This window comes from Canis lupus, chromosome 3 (genome assembly GCF_011100685.1).
Source record: "Canis lupus familiaris isolate Mischka breed German Shepherd chromosome 3, alternate assembly UU_Cfam_GSD_1.0, whole genome shotgun sequence".
In the NCBI taxonomy this organism is placed as follows: Eukaryota; Metazoa; Chordata; class Mammalia; order Carnivora; family Canidae; genus Canis; species Canis lupus.
This window is the reverse complement of record NC_049224.1, coordinates 79632621-79652093: the sequence shown is the minus strand read 5'-3', so window position 1 is coordinate 79652093 and position 19473 is coordinate 79632621. Positions and strand designations below refer to the sequence as shown.

Sequence of the window (19473 nt, the reverse complement as noted above, 5' to 3'; positions counted from 1 at the left end):
TTAAATCGTAGGCATAGTAAGCAGTAGGGTTTTATAGGAAGATTACACCCCAATATGACCTTCACCCCAATGTTGGATCTCTTTTCTTATTTGATACATTTAATTCTATTTTATGGATCAAAACTATTTCAGTATTATTTCTTGCTGTTATCTACAAAGAAGCCCTCATGGTTGGAAAAGGTGAAGCTAAAATTCTGCTGCACTCTATTTCCTTTCAGTCTTTCCTAGTAAAGGGGATAGTTGCCATCAGAATTGATCTGTTCCATGTAATAATGCTGTTCTGGAACACTACCTGAGAGATGCAGACTCAGGTATTGGTTCTGCTACGAAGATAATGGAAGCAACAGGTCTATATCATCCCAGGTAGGGTTAGCTATTTCCTTGTTGCCTGTCTCCCAACTACCTAGCCAATGCCACTTTAGATTGTTTTGGCGGGGAGGGAGAACTTCCCTTCAAACGACCAATTTCTATATTAGTTAATGTAGCCCTAGCTACTACAATGAAGAAAGTATTAGTAGAAGCTTATTTCTTTTTGACAATCCCAGCCAGAGTTGCTTTTCCACCACAAGATGACTGGGGGAAACGGACTCTTTCCATGTCATGACTCCTTCAGCACTGTCATCATAAGCAATCTGCAGAGAAGAAGGAAAGAGCAAGGTGAAAGTAAACACACACCCTAAGTGCCTTAGCCTAGAAATATTTCATTTCAAATCATCTCACATCTCATTGGTAATAACTCAGTACCTGACTGACCCATATTCAGAGGCTGAAAAATATAGAATCTGGCTGGGCAGCTGTTTCATGGCAATAAAGCTGCACTATGGATGGAGAAGCAAAACATTAATAAATGTGTAATTCTGTCTAGGAGATAAGTATTGGGGGCAGGTATAGGTGAGAAGGAAGTGTGTTTTGTGTTGCTTGGGAAGAATTGACAGCATATTATATATACTATTTGGAAAAATGGTTTTTTAATGAAAATGTATTTTTTCACAGAAACCAAAATATTTTAAACAAAAGAAACATAGGCCAACTTCATAGGGTCGCTGTGAGAATTAAACACAATTTTCCATATATGAACTCTTCTTTGCTATTGTTCTTTTTGTCCTTGTTACTATCAATAAAGTTGAAGCTGTAATATATACATATGTATATGGAAAGAGAGTATCCTAACTATATTTTGAATATTGTTGTTTAATGATATCAGGTCAAACCATATGATATTGTCATTTTTATAGTGGAAACAATTTCAAATATCGGCTAATAGTGGACAGACCAAATGTGATAAGCAGGACATTTTGGTTCCATGGTCTTTGCCCATGGGTGTAACTACTGTGAATGTGTAAATATGTTATATATATACATATATATATATATATATATATATATATATATATATATATATATATCAAAAGGGACTTGCATATAGAATTAAACTTGCTAACCAGCTGAGCTTCAAATGAGAAGACTATCTGGATTATATACAGCCCAATATAAACACATGGGCCCTTAAAAATCAGAAGAGGTGGGCATGGTGTCAGCGAGAGAGATGTGGCAAAGAAAAAGCATAACACAAAGGCATGAGAAGAACTCAAGCCATCTTTTCTGGCTTTGAAGACAAAAGGACTTGAGTACAAAAGAATGCAGGTGGCCTCCAAGAGCTCAGAACCAAACTTGGCAGACAGACAGCAAGAAAATTGGGACATCAGTTCTCCAACCACAATGAACTGAATTCTGCAAACAACTGGTGTGAGTGTATAAGTAGATTTTAGAGCCTCCAGTAAAGAACTCACCTCTGCAGACTTGTAGCCTAATGAGACCCAGGTCAAGCTTCTGATATGTAGAACCATGAACCTATACATTTGTGTTTTTTAAGTCACTAAGTTTGTGGTAGCTTTTCAAAGCAGTGATAGAAAACTAATGCATTGTCTTTAAAAATATATTCTGAGACTATTCACTTATCCCATCTTTTCCCTCTGTAGTAGACACAACTGATCTCCTTGCTTGTACTTCACCTAGTCAAAACTATTTTCCATAAGGCAGGCTGGGGAACCCTTTATGTGGGATCCCCAATATGTGAATCAAATACTGGCATTGACCTATCTCAACCTCTCCAAAGGCTTCCTATCAGAGTTTCACTGAAATCCAAAATTTCCTTTGTTATCTATAAAGCTTACATTTTCCACCAACTAAGCTCTTTCTGCAAGGAGATTCAAACACAACGGCTTTCTTCCTGTTTCTCGAGCATGCTAGGTATATTTCCACCTTAAAATGTTTTGCCTGCATTCTTTCTTTGCCTGGAGAGTTCTCTCTCCAATATTGGCATGTTTTCTTTCTACATATTTATTCAGATCTCTGTTCAGATGTCACCTGTTCAAAGCTATCTTTTACATGATTGACATGAAATAGCACCTCTTTCTGATTATTCTGTACCTTCCTATCCTACATTTTTTTCCTGCATAGTAGTTGTCACCACCTGATATGTTTTCATATGTTTATTTCTTATTTTTGCTTATTTATTTGTATATGTATAATTTTGCCATGAGAGCAAAACTTCTTATTTCATGCAGAATTGTACCCAGAAAGCCAAAAAAGTTCTAAAAATATAGCAGATGTTCAACAAATATGTGGCAGACCAATGCTGGCTTATGAGAGAATAATTTGGGTAAAGAATTTTGTATCACATCCACCTTAGAGTACAGAAGAGGCAGTGTAGCTAAATATTGATCAGATAGTAAGATAGTATCCACAAAGCTGGAAAACAGCAGCAGGACTATTACTACTTCTGTTCACAGATATCTCTGGTTAAATTTTGACTCCTGCTGTAAGCCTCTAGATTTACATTTGGTGTTTTTTAGTCTTTTCATCTACTCCTGCTATGATCTCCCTTTGGAGTAACTATAACCCATTCGTAGTTGTTTCCCAAAGCCACATTTTTTCTTCTTGGTCCAGATCATTGTAGCTAACTTTTCATTATCATCGTGAATTCATAGCAGAAAACAGTATTGCCTCTTATTTCATAATGGAAAATAATCTAAAAGAAAGCCATCAATAAGTCAATAATCTTCACAATGCTCCCTCTAAGACAATGGCTACTTATGTACCCTACCTCAGTGATTACTCAAAAATCCATCCAGATTCCCACTATAAACTGACTACCATCCTTCATTACTACATATGCACCCTCTCCCTTAACAGGACCCCATTAATCATTAGGATCTATCCAACTTATTTATTATCTCTCAAGTCTATCCATTTATTTCCATTACTACCATTTGAGTTCAAATGTTCATCATCATCTCAACTGTCTTCACTCACAACTAATTCCATGTAACCAGATGGTATTCTATAATGATGTTGGTCACTCCTTGTTCCTCTCTTTCTTTAAAGCCTTTCAAGATTTTACCATATATGGGTAATAAACTATCTCAAATTTGTTGGCTTGAAATAAGAATCATATTATTTCTTCACAAATCTGTGGGTCAGTTTGGGCTGGGCTTCTCTGGATTGGTCTTTTCTTGGTGTCTCCTAGTCATATATCTGGCTGCACTTCTCTGGTGGCTTCAATGGAACTGAATGATCAAAGACGGTCTCACTCACATATCTGGTAGTTGGTTCTAACTATTGGCTGGACTTCCCTGTTCAGAAGCCTTTGAGCTTCCAGTTAGACAGATAGGGATTTCTTTTGTGGCAATTCCAGGACAGCAAGAGATGGAGAGCAAAAGCTTCAAACTTCCTGATGTTTAGACTTGGCAGTAACACTAAATCAACTCATGTTTATTGATCAGAACAAGTCACAAGCCTAGATTCGAGCATGGGTAAAATAAATGTTATCTTTTGATTGGATTTAGGCAAAATCACATTTCAACAAGCCATGCAAACAGAGATAGGAAGAATTTTTTCAGGTCATCCATTCAACAATTACCATAATCTTCCACAAAGCAAAATTAAAAATTACATTGAAGGTGCTTAACACCTTGGCCTTAGGCTTCCTTTCCTACCAACTCCATTTCATAATATGTCCTCCACTCATTTGCTAGTAGCAACAAGAACTGCTAGGACTCTGATCAAAGTACATCCCTTAAAAAAAAAAAAAAAAGTAATTATTTGAGAAAGGGAGATAGAGTGTGTGTGTGTGTGTGAGAGAGAGAGCACGAGCAGAGAGGAGGTGTAGATGGAGTAGCAGACTCTCTGCTGAGCAGAGAGCCTGATGCAGGACTTGATTCCAGTACCCTAGGATCATGATGCAAGCCAAAGGCAGACACTTAACCAACTAAGCAACCCAGGTGCCTTCAAAACATACTCTTATAACTGAATTTTCTAGATTTTTCTCCGTGCAAGACCCCTTTTCAACAGTTAATTTGTTTGATTTTTACAATGTATAACTTGTTACTTCACACCTGCATAATTGAATCAACATCTAGCCATTGCAAGACTCATGGCTAAACAGTCACTTTTATGATTCTTCAACCAGCTTATCACCCAGCTCCCTCTAAATCTCTGATGAGGAATTATTTCTTCCAGAAAACATCCTTTAACCTGCTGACTTTCCATCTAATATTTGGTTAAGTGCTGTTCATCGTTCTCTCAACATCATGGTTCACAATAAACTTTAATTTATTTATATATCTATCCCTTCTTGTAGATTTTAAATTTTTGAGGGAAGCCATTGTGTCTTACTCACCATTGAATCCATGGGAATCTAGCATCATACAAAGGACATAAAACAAGTTCAATCAATATTTGTCAAATGTTGCATTGAATCATATTCCAATTGAAAAACCACTACTTAGCTCTGGTGATGCCACTGCTGAATTTGTTTCATGAAAATACAGAGATATAAAATGCCCCCGAAGAACTTACTACTGGGGTTGCCTGAGTGGCTCAACAGTTGAGCATCTGCCTTTGGCTCAGGGCGTGATTCTGAGGTCCTGGGATCGAGTTCTGCATCAGGCTCCCTGATCGATCGAGTTCTGCATCAGGCTCTCCCTCTGTCTGTGTCTCTGCCTCTCTCTCTCTCTCTCTCTCTGTCTTTCATGAATGAATAAATAAAGTCTTAAAAAAAAAAAAAACTACTACCCTATTGGCTTAAGGAGTGGGTCTGAATTATAGAGAGTTAAGTCCTATCTCACTCTTTTTTAAAGAAATACTATAGCAATTTTTTGATCACTGATTTTACTATACAAATATAAACCTTGAATTGTGCTTTATAGACAATAAAATGCTCTCCAAATACATATATTTTATTATATTTCTTTTAATTTTGCCATCATTACATCAATAAAGAACGTCAATAATGGATTCTACAAGCTCATTATTTTATTTTATTATTTTTAAAAGATTTTATTTATTTATTCATGAGAGACACAGAGAAAAAGGGGCAGAGACACAGGCAGAGGGAGAAGCAGGTTCCAAGCAGGGAGCTGGATGTGGGACTGGATCCCTCATCCCAGGATCACACCCTGAGCCGAAGACAGATGCTCAACTTCTGAGCCACCCAGGTGTCCCAAGCTCATTATTTTATGTTAAAAATTGCTGCCAATTTTTATTATACTTGTGATTCCTTCTTTATCACTCTCTTTGTTATCAGTATAGTTTAGTGTCTATAAATGTTAACTTACATCCCTATAAGTTTTTTTTTTTTTAATAAAATACCTTTAGAAGGACAGATATGATTGAATGTTTACGATTGTTAAACACTACAGTTTTTTAAACAGCTAATTACATCTTGGAATTTCCCTCAGAAATCCTTGGCAGAATTTATATTTATCTTTTTTTTTTTGATGCTAGTTTTTTTTATTTGTTTCATATGCAATTGTTTCATCTATCAACTGTTCTGATTGGTTTGTTCCTGCACTGCTTGCTAAAAGTTTTTTCTATCATATGATTTGCAACATTGCTCATGATAAAAAAAAAAAGATCCTAAATACTCACTAACAGGAAACTGATTAAATAAATTATGGTACATGAACATTATGAACTATGTAGAAATGTTAAGCTATTTTAAGCTTTATTGTTGACATAAAATGTTCTGGCACACGAAGAGGTAAGAAGACATCACTACACATACAGTGTGACTTCAATTTACACTAAAAGGCTAACAATGCATAAACACATAAGTTGGGGATAAATTTATGATAAAAGAAATAAACCCAACTCTTCTTTGTTCTCAAAAAGGAGAATGAGGTGATTTTCTATGGGTAAAGAGTAAATTGTGTGCTTTATGTATTTTTGTGAATCAGTTAATATTTATCAATAGCAACAATAGCTAACATTTGTTGGTAGCTTACTCTGTGATAAGATATCCCAAATTCTAAGCAGTGATTTCCTTAATTTTCATAAAAACTTGATGAGACATCTACTAGTATCTCCATTTAGCAGATTTTGAAAAGTGAGGCACAGAGGTTAAATAAGTAATCTGAGGTCTAAACACTAGAGAGCTAGTGTTTCTAAAAGGAGTTTTAGAATGAAACCCAGGAGTTTTGGGATGAGTTTGTTGTATCACTACAGTTTATGTAGTATTTGTGTGACTGTTTCAACACCATACATTACAGAAATGCCTGGAAACCAGTATTAATCTCAAACAATATTGTAATTTTTAAATTAATACCAAGTACGTGGGGTTTCACTTATTGTTCTGCATTGATTTAAATATAATTTTGTACCTATTCTTGATAATGATAGTGTTTAATTGGAATTTCTTTAAGATTTATTTTTCAGCAATCTTTACACCCAACATGGGGCTCAAACTTACAATCTCAAGATAAAGAGTCCCAAGCTCTACGACCAGCCAGGTACCCCTGGAATTATTTTTATTTTATTTTTTTAAGATTTTTATGTATTTATTCATGAGAGACAGAGAGAGAGAGGCAGAGTCATAGGCAGAGGGAGAAGCAGGCTCCATGCAGGGAGCCCGACATGACTTGATCTTGGGTCTCCAGGATCACGCCCTGGGCTGAAGGCAGGCACTAAACCGCTGAGCCTCCCAGGGAATCCCCTGGAATTATTTTTAAATTCAATTCCTTTTGTTCCTGTAGGTCAATCTACTACTTACAGAAATACTTTTCTAAGGCAAGTATAAAATCAAAATATTGCTGTCACAGCACTTTTCTATTAGAATTGCAACACTTTAGATACAGATTGCCATAAGAATACTTGTTTCTTTTTGAAACATCCAGCTAAAATACAAATTTTAATATATTCCTAATTGGATCCTTTAATAATACAAAATCCACATAGATCTTTCTAAGATGTTGGAGTTTTCTCCAAATTTTCTCAAACTTACCTTGTAATTTTTGTTTTCCCATTGAAGACTCCCAGCTCCAGACAGACTCACTTGAATGATATTGCCTGCTCATTGCCACCAGCAACTAATTCAACAAACAGATGGCATTTGTGAGACAGTGCTAGACACCATTGTGCATGTGATTTTGCCCATTTGATATTCTTCTGTCTCTTTCTTTAAAATCCAACTCTCTTTCAAGTTTCCCCAATATGTTTTTTAAAAAACCAGATGTTTCTAACTGTTCACACTCTCCTCTGGATGCCTCTGGCATTCATGAGTATGGTTTTCACCTTGTATATTTGCACTTGTTTGTGCTCTGCTTTGGGAGCATGTGGAGAAAGCTAAAGAGCCCATGCTCTTTATGTACAGCTAGTTCGTATGTTCGTTAAAAGCAAAGACTTTTTCTTATATCTTTCAACCGTGACTCCTATACATAGTTTCAGATGGTGGACTCTGAGTAATTGGTAGTTGACTATTTCTTGAAGTGAGATTAAAATGGGATGGAAGAAAAAAGAGTAATAAATAATGTAGGAAAATAAGCAGAAAGTCAAGAGAAAAAAAAAAGAATAAACTCAAAAGAAGATTAAATGGAAGGAGATGGATAACAGAAAGAAACTATCCATATCCTTAGCTAAATATAATTAAATATGAATTGCAAAGAGATCTTTACACCACAAGAGAATAGTTGTACAGTTTTTAGATATCCGGCTTCTTGTTTTATATTGATAATAAGTCAAGCTCCATAAGTGGACACTGGTTTCCAAATTTTAAAAGAAAAATAAAGTAAAATCCTACATATTTTTTTACTATTCCCAAAGAAATATTTTATCATTTTAAATATACTTGAATGTACTTTTGAGCTTAATAAACATATGTAGTGCCAAAGTCAAGCTAAGATACACTCAAAATTTAATTTAGAGGCTAATTTAATAACTCAGCATGTCATCCTTAGTCTTACAGATTTACTTCATTATCAAAACCCCATAGGACACTTTATAATCAAGTAAACAAAATTTAGGAATTACTTAAAACCTCGAAGAAGACTGTAAGAATTTCCCATATCTAGATAAGTTTATTTTTGCTTTAGTTCATATAAACTTTGCTTTTGCATGCCTTATTAAAAAGTAACAGATATAAAGCAAGTCGAGAATAGATTTGTTGTAAAAAGATTCAAATTTACATGGGGCTACTGATAACTATAACATATGAAAAATTCATTTATTGAAAATCTAAACACAGAAAGCTTCTAGTTGGCTAAAATAAGCAATGTGAACTTAAATAAATTTGTATATACCATCTTCATACCAGATACCATTTATAGAGTTAGTTTCTTACCCAAACTGCTACCTGATCTGCCATAACAACACCAAAATTTACATATTAAAAATTATTGACTATTTCTCTAATCTTAACCTTGACATCTTTATGGGTTTTCTATATTAATTAATTCAATGATCATTCCTGGCAGTAAAGCGATAAATCTGGAAGTCATCAAGACCTTTGCCATTATCATTTATTACAATTACATTCCTTGCTTTTCCTTTAGAATTTTTTAAAGATATCTTTTGCTTCAGACTATAGCAAATGGGAGTTAAATAAAAAATAACAACTTACAAAGTGGACTGTACTTGTTTCTCAAAACTACTTTCAAGAGTCTCAACACTATACCAAACAATCTATGATATACAACACAGATTGAGTTCAAATTCCTTTTACACCAGTTTGCTCTGAAAAGTATTTATGAGAATGGGTCACAAACAACTTGATTTAACAGTAACTCAGTATAAGCTTACATATTTTATTTTACTTAAAAAAATTTTAAAGATTTTATTTATTTATTCATGAGAGACACACAGAGAGAGAGAGAGGGGGGCAGAAACACAGGCAGAGGAAGAAGCAGGCTTCATGCAGGGATCCTGAAGCGGAACTCAATCCCAGGACTCCAGGATCATGCCCCGGGCCGAAGGCAGGTGCTAAGCCACTGAGCCACCCAGGGATCCCCACGCTTACATATTTTAATGTAACTGCTGAATTCTTTAGAAACTTATCTTCTTTTGATTAATTATTTGATTAATTTTGATTAATCTAAGTTAAGACTATAAAACATCCAAATCCAAAAACCCTGATATATTTTCCTCAACTCTCCTCTTCTGAGAAGATTTATAGTTCTTTTTGATTATAGTATCCTTTGCTACAACAAATGGCAAGGCTTTGTATTTTTAATTACACATATGTTCATTATAGTCTTCGAATATTACTTAGTTCTAGAATGTCTTTATAATTCTTTTTATAATTCTTGATAAAATTCTTTATGTGGACTTATATTTTCTTGAGCTTATTGATCACAGATATTTTAAACTATGTCTGATACTTCCAAAACCTTATTTATCAGTGGATATCTGTAACTACATTTTTACTTTTTGTATTTAATATTTAGATCTTCTTTCTTGAGTGCTGTGTAATTTTTGATCAGTTACAATGGACTTTTCAGAAAAATTATGGAAGTTTGGGACCATGTTCTTTTTCTTCAAAGTTCAACCAGAAAGATATAGTGAGAAGATAATTTCAATCTAAAGAGCTACTTCGATTTGGGCTTGCAGAGTTTGAAAGACTGTGTAATTCTGTTTTATTAATACTCTTAGAATGCACTGTACCCTTCCAAATTTTTGACTGAGAACCTGGGGTATATAATATAGTACCTCTCCCTTTATCAGGTCCATACTTCCAATATATGTCTCCTCGGGACTCTGAAACTACTAAGTCCTGTTCTGTATTTCAAAGACATTCTGAACACCTTTCTCTGAAGAGCTTCAGAAATCTGCAAATACCTAAGAAAGTCACTGGAAACAGCACTGACATTCTCAGCAAGAAGCACTGGACCAAGTTGTTCTCAAGGGTTCACCAGTAATTCTCACTACAGTAAACACCTTGAGGAAACTACATGCTTGAAGAAGAGAGAGGAGTGACGAAATGAGAACAATGAAGTGAGAGAAAGAAATAAACATGTAAGTACTTTTAATTACGTAATTCAAGATTACGAAAATATTATTAGAGAAAATATACTATCTCCTCATGTACCTACAGAGAACGTGGCTTTCATTTCTCTACTCTCTATTCTAAATTCAGTTCTTTAAGTAGTGTTCTCCAGAGATAAGAAATATGTACCTTGATTGATAAAAACCTGAAATTAACCTGATTCTATATTCACTCTTTGGTGGAGCAGATATGTTAAATGTCAATACACACAATAAGAGATCCAGCTTCATATTGTGTCAGATGTTTATTTTTAAACTAAACTTATGGTCAAACTCAAGTTTATATCCAGGGTTACATGGTCCAAGGATGTATTCCAGCAAGAACATAGGAATCTTTTTCCAGATAATTCATTCAACTGGAAACACATCAATAGTCTTCCCATATTTTTTTTTCTCTTTCATATTTTCTCACTACTGAGAAAAACAGGTCAGGTTTGTATTGTGTGTTCAGCTGTCTTCTACTGAAAAGATAACCTCCAGAAGCTCCTACTCTGACTGATAAACCATGTGACATTTGGGGTCTCCTGGAATTACTGTCAATTCAGAGCCAGTGTGCAGTAATTACTGAACTGTGATTATTTTCTTTCTCCAATGCACAATGACTCTGGCAAATGTCTATGTGTCCCTTTTCAGAAGGCTAAAAGAAAGATTAACAGTGTGAATTCTGGGCAGTTTTTTGAGGCCTTTCCTTAAGGAGACCTAGCCTCCCCTTTATTTAAAGAGATTCTATAAATTGGCTCATGTCTGGGAATTGATTGAAGGGCCATGACTCTGTTTTTATGATTCAAGTTAGACTTGTTCACTTGTCCTAGAACTTTTCTGCTCATACAGATCAAACAAGAATTTAAAAGAATCTCCATCTATTTCACTTCTAGAAACACCAAGTTAAAAAAAAAAAAGATTATATTGAAGAAAGGATATGTGAAGGTAGCATTTATCTAATGGAGTAAAAGCTAACAAAATCCATGTAGTATCTAAAATGATCAACTAACCAACACTATAGGTCTCGTGAGTCAGACTCTTTTTTTTTTTTTTTTTAAGATTTTATTTATTTATGAGAGAGACACACAGAGAGAGGCAGAGATACAGGCAGAGGGAGAGGGAAAAGCAGGCTCCGTGCGGGGAGCCTGATGCACAACTCCATCCCAGGACTCTGGGATCACGCCCTGAACCAAAGGCAGATGCTCAACTGCTGAGCCACCCAGGCGTCTCAAATCAGACTATTCTGATTCTGATTTTATTCTGCTATCCATTATGGTACCATAACTACCTTGCCTTTGGGGACTAAGTGCTGCCACTTAGCCCCTGACACTCAGGGATCCAATTATTCCCATTGCATTCAGGTTTACCAGTTCAGTGACAGGAGTTCCCATTGGAACTTCTAGATGCCTGGGTGACTCAGCGGTTGAGTGTCTGCCTTTGGCTCAGGGTATGATCCTGGAGTCTCGGATGGAGTACCACATTGGGATCCCTGCAGGGAGCCTCCTTCTCCCTCTGCCTGTGTCTTTGCCTCTCTCTGTGTCTCTCATGAATAAATAAATAAAATCTTAAAAAAAAAAAAAGAGTGATCACAGATCACAGAGGTCTTCAAGTTTCTGGGGTTCACTTCACAGATTTATTCTTCACAGCCATGGTAAAATATATATTCTCCAGAGCCTTAAATATAGTGACCTTAACGTTGCAATCTCCCTAAGCCTTTGTATCTCATCCACTATGGTATACCAAGGCAATTTTGACAATTTAACTTAATTTAATTTAGGCCACCTTTTGTTCCATGTTTGAGTCAACCAAACAAACCAATCTTTATAGTTTTTTAACCACTCAAACTGCAACATTAAATCCAGAATCTCTGCTCAGTGGTCCCATATCAAAAAATTCAGCCTGATTCAAATTTATGTTCCACTGTTATCCCACATCTTCAATATCTATTTGTACACATATTCCCAAGGCTTTTTTGTATATTTGGAGAAAAATAATGTGGATTTTTGGAGTGTAGCATACTTCCTCATGGGTCACATATTGTACCTCACCTTCATGTGACTCGTGTTTAGTTATAGGTCTAGAAGGAAAAAGAGGTGTTGGTATGGGTTTTGAGGAGAATCAGAAATGTCTTGCAAGGCAACAATCTCTTGAGATACCATTTCAATTTACTTGGGGAAAGCAGAATTGATCATTCAGAGGTGGAATAGCTAATTCTATTTACAAAGATTCATCAAAGTTTGGGCTTTAATATCCCTGGTTTCATCAGGGTCTTTTCATTTGTCCTCATTCCGATTTTTAGAATCACATTTCTTTCCAGCAAATGCCATCAATTTAGCAACAGATACCTTGTGAGGTTAAATATTCAATTTGCATTGTAATTAAGGCACTTGCTGAATGTGATTTTGGATTTGTTTTTCAGCAATCTTAGTTCTGGACCTATAGAAGATAATTATTTCTTTCAAGGAAAAAACAGTAAAGTACTAGAAGAGAGAGATCAACTGAAAAAATAATTTGTAAACCAAAGGGGACCAGAACTTGATGATTTTGAAAAATCAGCTTCTCCAAGTGGCAAAAGATATGAAAAGGCCAAAAGAGTGATCATACCACCTCTTGCAGAAACTTCATAAAATCAAAAGTTCAAGGTCAGCATGTTTAGATACACAAAGGGCCTTTTTAATAGACTAAGGGTATACCTCCTTAAACCTATAAGTTAAATTTTGGAGCACTAGAATATTTGAGAATACTATTTTTGAACCATCTCAATAGAACACCACTTTTAAAAAAAAGATTATATTGAAGAAAGGATATGTGATGGTAGCATTTATCTCATGAAGTAAAAGCTAACAAAATCCATGTAATATCCAAATACACTCATTATTATTTTTATAATATCCAAATACAGTATTATGAAAATAGTTTCAGCAGAAACACTGCCAATTTGGATTAAAAACGACAGAAAGATACACATTTTTAAAAAATCCAAAATTCTACTAACCAGAAGAAAATTTATAAAATTATTCAGTGGCAAGCATGTGTCATTTTCCATGAAAAAGAAAGAATAAATAAGTAGGTAGGAGCAAGATCCCATAAGGTGGAGCCTAGAACCAATGAACTACTTTGAAGCCTTGCAGGGTAAGAAACTCCCTCACCTTTGCTTGATTATATTTCAGAACTTCAGTGAAGACTGACTCTTTTGCTTTTATTTTATCTGGAATATAGAAAGCTTTTATCCTACATCTATTCTATCATTGAATGTTGGGTTTATTGAGGACAGTCATCTCGTTTTTTTAGCTTCCAGGTCATAGATAAGGAAATTTTTCTGCAGGAGATGAACTTAATGGATTACATTCAGAAGCCTCATCTGTATCTGTATCAGACATATGTGATGAGATCCTGAACAATAAATAGATGCTGATATGGTATGAAATTTTCAGGAAACTTGGAAAGGAGTGAATGTATTCTGCAGGTATGAGAAATGTGAATCACTGGGGATATGAGGGAGCACTACAGAAGAAATGCCCTAAGGTTATACCCAATGGGTGTTGATTTGCTCCACTTGAGTATGGTTGGCTCTGTGACTCACTTCTTAACCTTAACAAGGCACTAGGATGAATCTCGCATGATTATGTTACCCTAAATAAGACTCCAATTTAGCCATCCAGAGCCTTGAAGAAGCAAAGTTGCATGAAGTAGAGAGGATCACATGGCAGGGAACTCTGGACCACCTCTATATACAGAGGATCCCAGCTCTGTAGCTGCAAGGAACTGAATTTTGTCAATAACCATGAAAACTGGGAAGAGGACCCTGAGCCACAGACAAAATTTCAGCCCCACCTCACACCTTGGTTACAGCCTGATGAGACCTTGATCAAATGATCCAGCTAACCCATGCCCAGATTCCTGATCCACAGAAAATGTGGGATAATAAATACGTCTAAAGTCACTAGTTTTGTGGCAATTTTTATACAGTGATAGAAAAATAATGCAATACTTACTCTGACTTAGGCAATATAATAAGGGATTTAGATCAAGTAGATGGCCACCAAAGTAGAATTTGGCTTTAAAATTCATGATTTTGATGATGTGACATTAACGATAGTGTTCAGTACAAGGTAAAGTAATAGGTTATCTTTTAAATACATTGGATTTCAGGATATATTTTCAGTCTGTATTAGCACAAGGAAATTCAGCAATAACAAGATAGAGATATGCCAGTTGAGTCCCATATCAATTGTAGATTAATACAAAATACATTTGTGTCTTTAATTTGCATTTGGTACATGGAAGCTAAAAGGATCATAAGCTAATCAAATCACAGCCTGAAGACATTTTCATGAGTACAGGTTAAGTGTGTATCACTCCCTGAGCTCAATGCAGGCACTTTCACAAAAATAGGGTATTTTTATGCTATTCCAATGATTGGCAATGAGTGTAAAATCAAGATAGAAATGCCCTAATTTAAAAAGTATGCTTGTAAATTATTATACTGTCATTTCTTGAAACATTTTACCTGATTTCCTAGATATCACCATGATTCTTTCTTCATGGTAAGCAATTGCTTCTGTAAAGTAACCCTGATAACCAGTCAGAATTCTATATATTGACAAAATAAAATCAACTTTATAAGAAAAAAAATATGTAAGAAAAGTGAGGATTTGTAACTTTATAAAATTTTAAAAAATAGTATTCTTGCAAATTATCTGAGTACATACAAACTGTACTTGTTTGATTTTATTACATAGAATAAACTTTATGTAAATAATTATATTAATATGGAATATATTAATTTATATGGTATATACTTATATATAGGCATTTCTGTATAAAATATATTGAAAATCTAAAGATATTATGATGCTATAAAGTAAAACAAGAAAAGTATTTAATATGATGTTAAATGACTTAAAAAAAATCTTGCAGCAGTAATATTCAGATATAATTAGACCTTTTTTAAAGGTTTTTTTCTTTTTTTTAAGATTTAAAAAAAAAATTGTTTATGAGAGACACAGAGAAGCAGAGACTCAGGCAGAGGGAGAAGCAGGCTCATCACAGGAAGCCTGATGCGGGACTGGATCCCTGGACCCCGGGATCATGCCCTGAGCTGAAGGCAGACGCTCAACTGTTGAGCCACCCAGGTGTCCCTAGACTTTTCTTATTATTCTTCCAAGGATTAATGGAAGCAGAATACATGAAATGATACCATGAAAAACTCTGGTGTTTTGAGCATGCCTCCTTAATTCTAGTAATGGGCAGTAACAGAATGCATGCGTAATTTTAGAAGTATTTTAGATCACATGCTGAACATATCTAAAAAGTGGAACCAATAGTTAGGAACTTAAGTCTCCATGGATTCTAATCTAAATTCCCGCTTTCTAAGTAGAATTTAAGCTCTATGCTATCTTCCATTGGAATAGGAACTGCATGTCTGAAGGACAGATGCTGTACCAGGAGTTTTAAAGATACAGTGGATACTATTTTTATGGATAAAAAATTTAAAAATCAAAATAGAGATAATTATACAGACTTCACCTACCATAACATTAAGAAATTTCCAGGCTTCCTAATTAAAAAAATAAAATAAAGTAACTAACTAACTAAATAAATAAATACCTCTAAAAATAAAATACATATAAGCATTTTAGGAAAGAGAATTCAAAAGAATTGAAGAAATGGAAATTTTTAGAGCAATATAATTGTAAGTAACTTGAAAATTACTATTAATATACTTACTTTTAGAGGGAATCTTGTCTACTACTAAGATTTAAAATTACTTGCAGTCCAAACCTTATGCACTTAGTATATTTTTCAGTGGTTACCATATGATGGATATTTATTCAAAATTTGCTGAATGCTCAACTAATCTTTTTTGTTTTGTTTTATTTTCTTTATGCTACATTTAATTATATTTCTTTGTAATACAACCAGGATGATTTTGTTCTGTAGGGGACATTTAGCAATGTCTGCAGACAGTTTTGAATGCTATAACTGCGCAGGCGCTATTGTCACTGAATGGAGACCAAGAATATTGCTAAGCATTTTACAATGCACAGGATTGTCCTTTACCATAAAATGTATCTGGTGCAAAACACTGTAGTGCCATGGTTAGAAAACTCTGCTTTAAAGAAAGCAAGGTGTGAAATTATTTAATTGCCTGTAAGAGAGAGGTAGAATTGGTGCAAAACACCTATTAGAAGATTGTAAAGGAGCATTTAGTTTATTAAAAATTCTTTTCTTGAATTAGACAGACAATTTCATATCAATACTGCTTGATTTCCTCAACTATTCCTGAACCTGTTCTGCTCTAGATATAACATTTCAAAGGAAGGTTAAATGTAAAGATGATGAAAATGGAGAACACATTGGCAAATCTTCTAATTCTAGAATGACAAAACAGTTCTGATTGCCCTGATGAGAGATTAATTGAAATTGATTTGGGTAGAAAAATAAGATAATTTATTGATATGAATATGGTAATATGAATAATTTGGTATTCACAGCAATAATTTGAGTACTGTGGCTTTTATGCTGGAAGTTTCCCATTAGAATGTGAATCTAAAATTTTAAATGACTTATAATGTAGTAGGAACTCATGACTACATGACACAGATAAACTATTCTAAGGAGTCTTTTTAGGAATTCCAAATAAAATTAGACTCAGCAGGATCAAAGCTAAAGATTTGATTAGAAATATAAATAGCCCAACACAAATTCCTTTGATTTTTAAATTGTTACAGAGTATTACACATCCGTGAAACACTTCTATTTAGTTATACTCACGGTACATAAAAGAAATCCCAATATTAGTATGCTTCAGTCATCCAAGGACAGAATTCAAAACACAGATTTGAACAGCCATTTCTTATCTCTGTCATCTCTTATTTTAAAAAGGGAACATTAAGCTGATTTTAATATTTTATTTGAAACATACGTTGCTGTAATTTGAATATTAAGATGAGTTTTGCCACTCGTAACTTTATCCTCAGTTCTTTTTTTTTTTTTAATTTTTTATTGGTGTTCAATTTACTAACATACAGAATAACCCCCAGTGCCCATCACCCATTCACTCCCACCCCCCGCCCTCCTCAAAATCCTAGAGAAGAACACAGGCAACACCCTTTTTGAACTCGGCCACAGTAACTTCTTGCAAGATATATCCTCAGTTCTTAGCACAGTGCCTGGCACATAGTGAGTGCTCAAATAAATGAAGATAATCATAATCATTCTGTATGAAGATTATAAAGACTTTTTATCAGCAAATTAGTGACTACTTTCCACTTAACATATTTAGATAGTTTCTTTTAATTTTTATTTTTTAAAAATTTATTCATTTTAACCTTAGCAGTGATTAATCGTGTGTGTGTGCTTTCCTTCTTACTTTAGAGTAGGCCAAAGGAGGCATCTTGTTGCCTCTCTGGCTCATTTATTTCATATTGGTTTGCTAGATGTACAAGTATACCAAACTATAATAAACAGATACCAAACATTCTGCTTCAGAATTAAATGTGCATTGTGAAATTATTTATTTTATATGATTTTTCAAAAGGTTTTATTTATTTATCCATGAGAGACAGAGAGAGAGAGGCAGAGACACAGAGAGAGAAAAAAGCAGGCTCCATGCAGGGAAGCCCGACGCAAGACTCGATCCTGGAACTCTAGGATCACACCCTGAGCAAGGGCAGACACTCAACTGCTGAGTCACCCAGGTGTCCCATTTTATATGATTTTTAGAATGCTTGCCATGTTTCTAATCCTCATAAGTATGAATACAAGTAGGATAGTTCTGTATCAAAATGGGGCTCATTGTTATAGAAAATGTCTGTGTTTCAAGTACTATTTCAAACATAATACTTCATTGTATGTTTCTTGGGACCAAATAGCCAAATCAAAAGTTAAATCTACCCTAACACCTGTGAAGACAACATGAGTGATTAAACTTTGGCCTGACAGGCTGCTCTAGAAAGGAAAACTGGAGAAAAAAAAATATTATGATTACCATCATACCTTTTACTATAGACACACATACACACACATGTGATAAATGAGTATGGGATAAAGTGGCTGAGTTGATATAGTGTCATAGGCAGAAGGTTTATAAATTTTTTTGCTTTTATCTCCTCAAGTTTGAGAGAGAAAACACAATAAGAACTTGCTCCTTTCCTACTTCCCAATTCAGGAAGGAACTGAGATCATTAGGACTTCATTTGAAGAAAATAATAGATTCTAGATTCTAGATTCAGAAAACTCACTGATATGTGTTTCTAACATCCAACTGGAAGGGGAAAATAACCAGCTACGGGTCACTGCAATTGGGAGTTTGGAGCATTCCAATGACATGGCACTCAGTAGATACTTTGTAAATCACAGGGGCCCAGTGAAAAGACAAGAGATTAACTTTGTATGTCGTGATATATCAAAGGGGAGACGGTTCATAGTATTATAGCATCAGAGCTGAGAATGAACTGGCACAATTCAGCCACAGCCAAGAATGATATAAGAGATGTAAATCAAAAATGTTCTGTCACTGGTAAGGCTGGGATCTCTGTGAAATTTTTTGGAACCAAAGACACCAGGTGAGATGGAGTGGTTAATTTTAAATGCATCAGACATGGTTCCCCTTTTGATCTTGTCCGCTCATAGAGAGTCCATATAGAGGCGATGGAGGGAGGGATTTCTTTGTAATCCAATACCTAAGAGGAAACTGAAATTAGTGCTAATAGGAAAGAACATTGGGTGATTATATTTGTACTATCCCCACACCCCAATGTTAAGCAAACTATTTTCTATACCCCTTATTTATGTTATGAAAGCTCTTGGAAGCATTTCAACACTTTAAAACTAAGGGATAAAACTACATTAATATAAACTTACATAAACATGACATTAAAATCAGCTAAAATCTGTAGATGCTTTAACAGTCCTACAATAGATTAGAATATGGATGTGTAAATGAAAATGGATTAAAAATCACAATAAAAGAGATAGTTGAAAAGGTAGCTGCTCTCTTTAAATCAGCCGCAATGACTTGAAATCTGCAAGCAGCTACTTAGAAGAAACTTTTTCTGTATAGAAAAAAGTGAAACTAAAGAAGAGATATGAAAAGAGAGAAGCCTCTTTTGAACTGGCCTGGGCTGTGGGCCAGTAAGAAGGCAGTTTAAGGGAATTTCTAGGCAAAAG

General features: G+C 34.8%; 1 long non-coding RNA gene across 4 annotated transcripts in view; it reads left to right on the top strand.

Moving 5' to 3' along the window:
- The first annotated feature begins 286 nt into the window (after positions 1-286).
- LOC111095396 overlaps positions 287-19473 on the top strand; it is a 35608-nt gene continuing 16421 nt past the window's right edge. For 2 of the 4 annotated variants that reach the window (XR_005356430.1, XR_005356432.1), the window contains exons 1-3: positions 287-363; positions 9997-10287; positions 12719-12941. This is a non-coding gene — a long non-coding RNA (uncharacterized LOC111095396). Of the gene's footprint in view, positions 364-9996; positions 10288-12718; positions 14224-19473 lie in introns of those variants that run through there. The other 2 variants (XR_005356431.1, XR_005356429.1) reach the window with 2 other exon arrangements.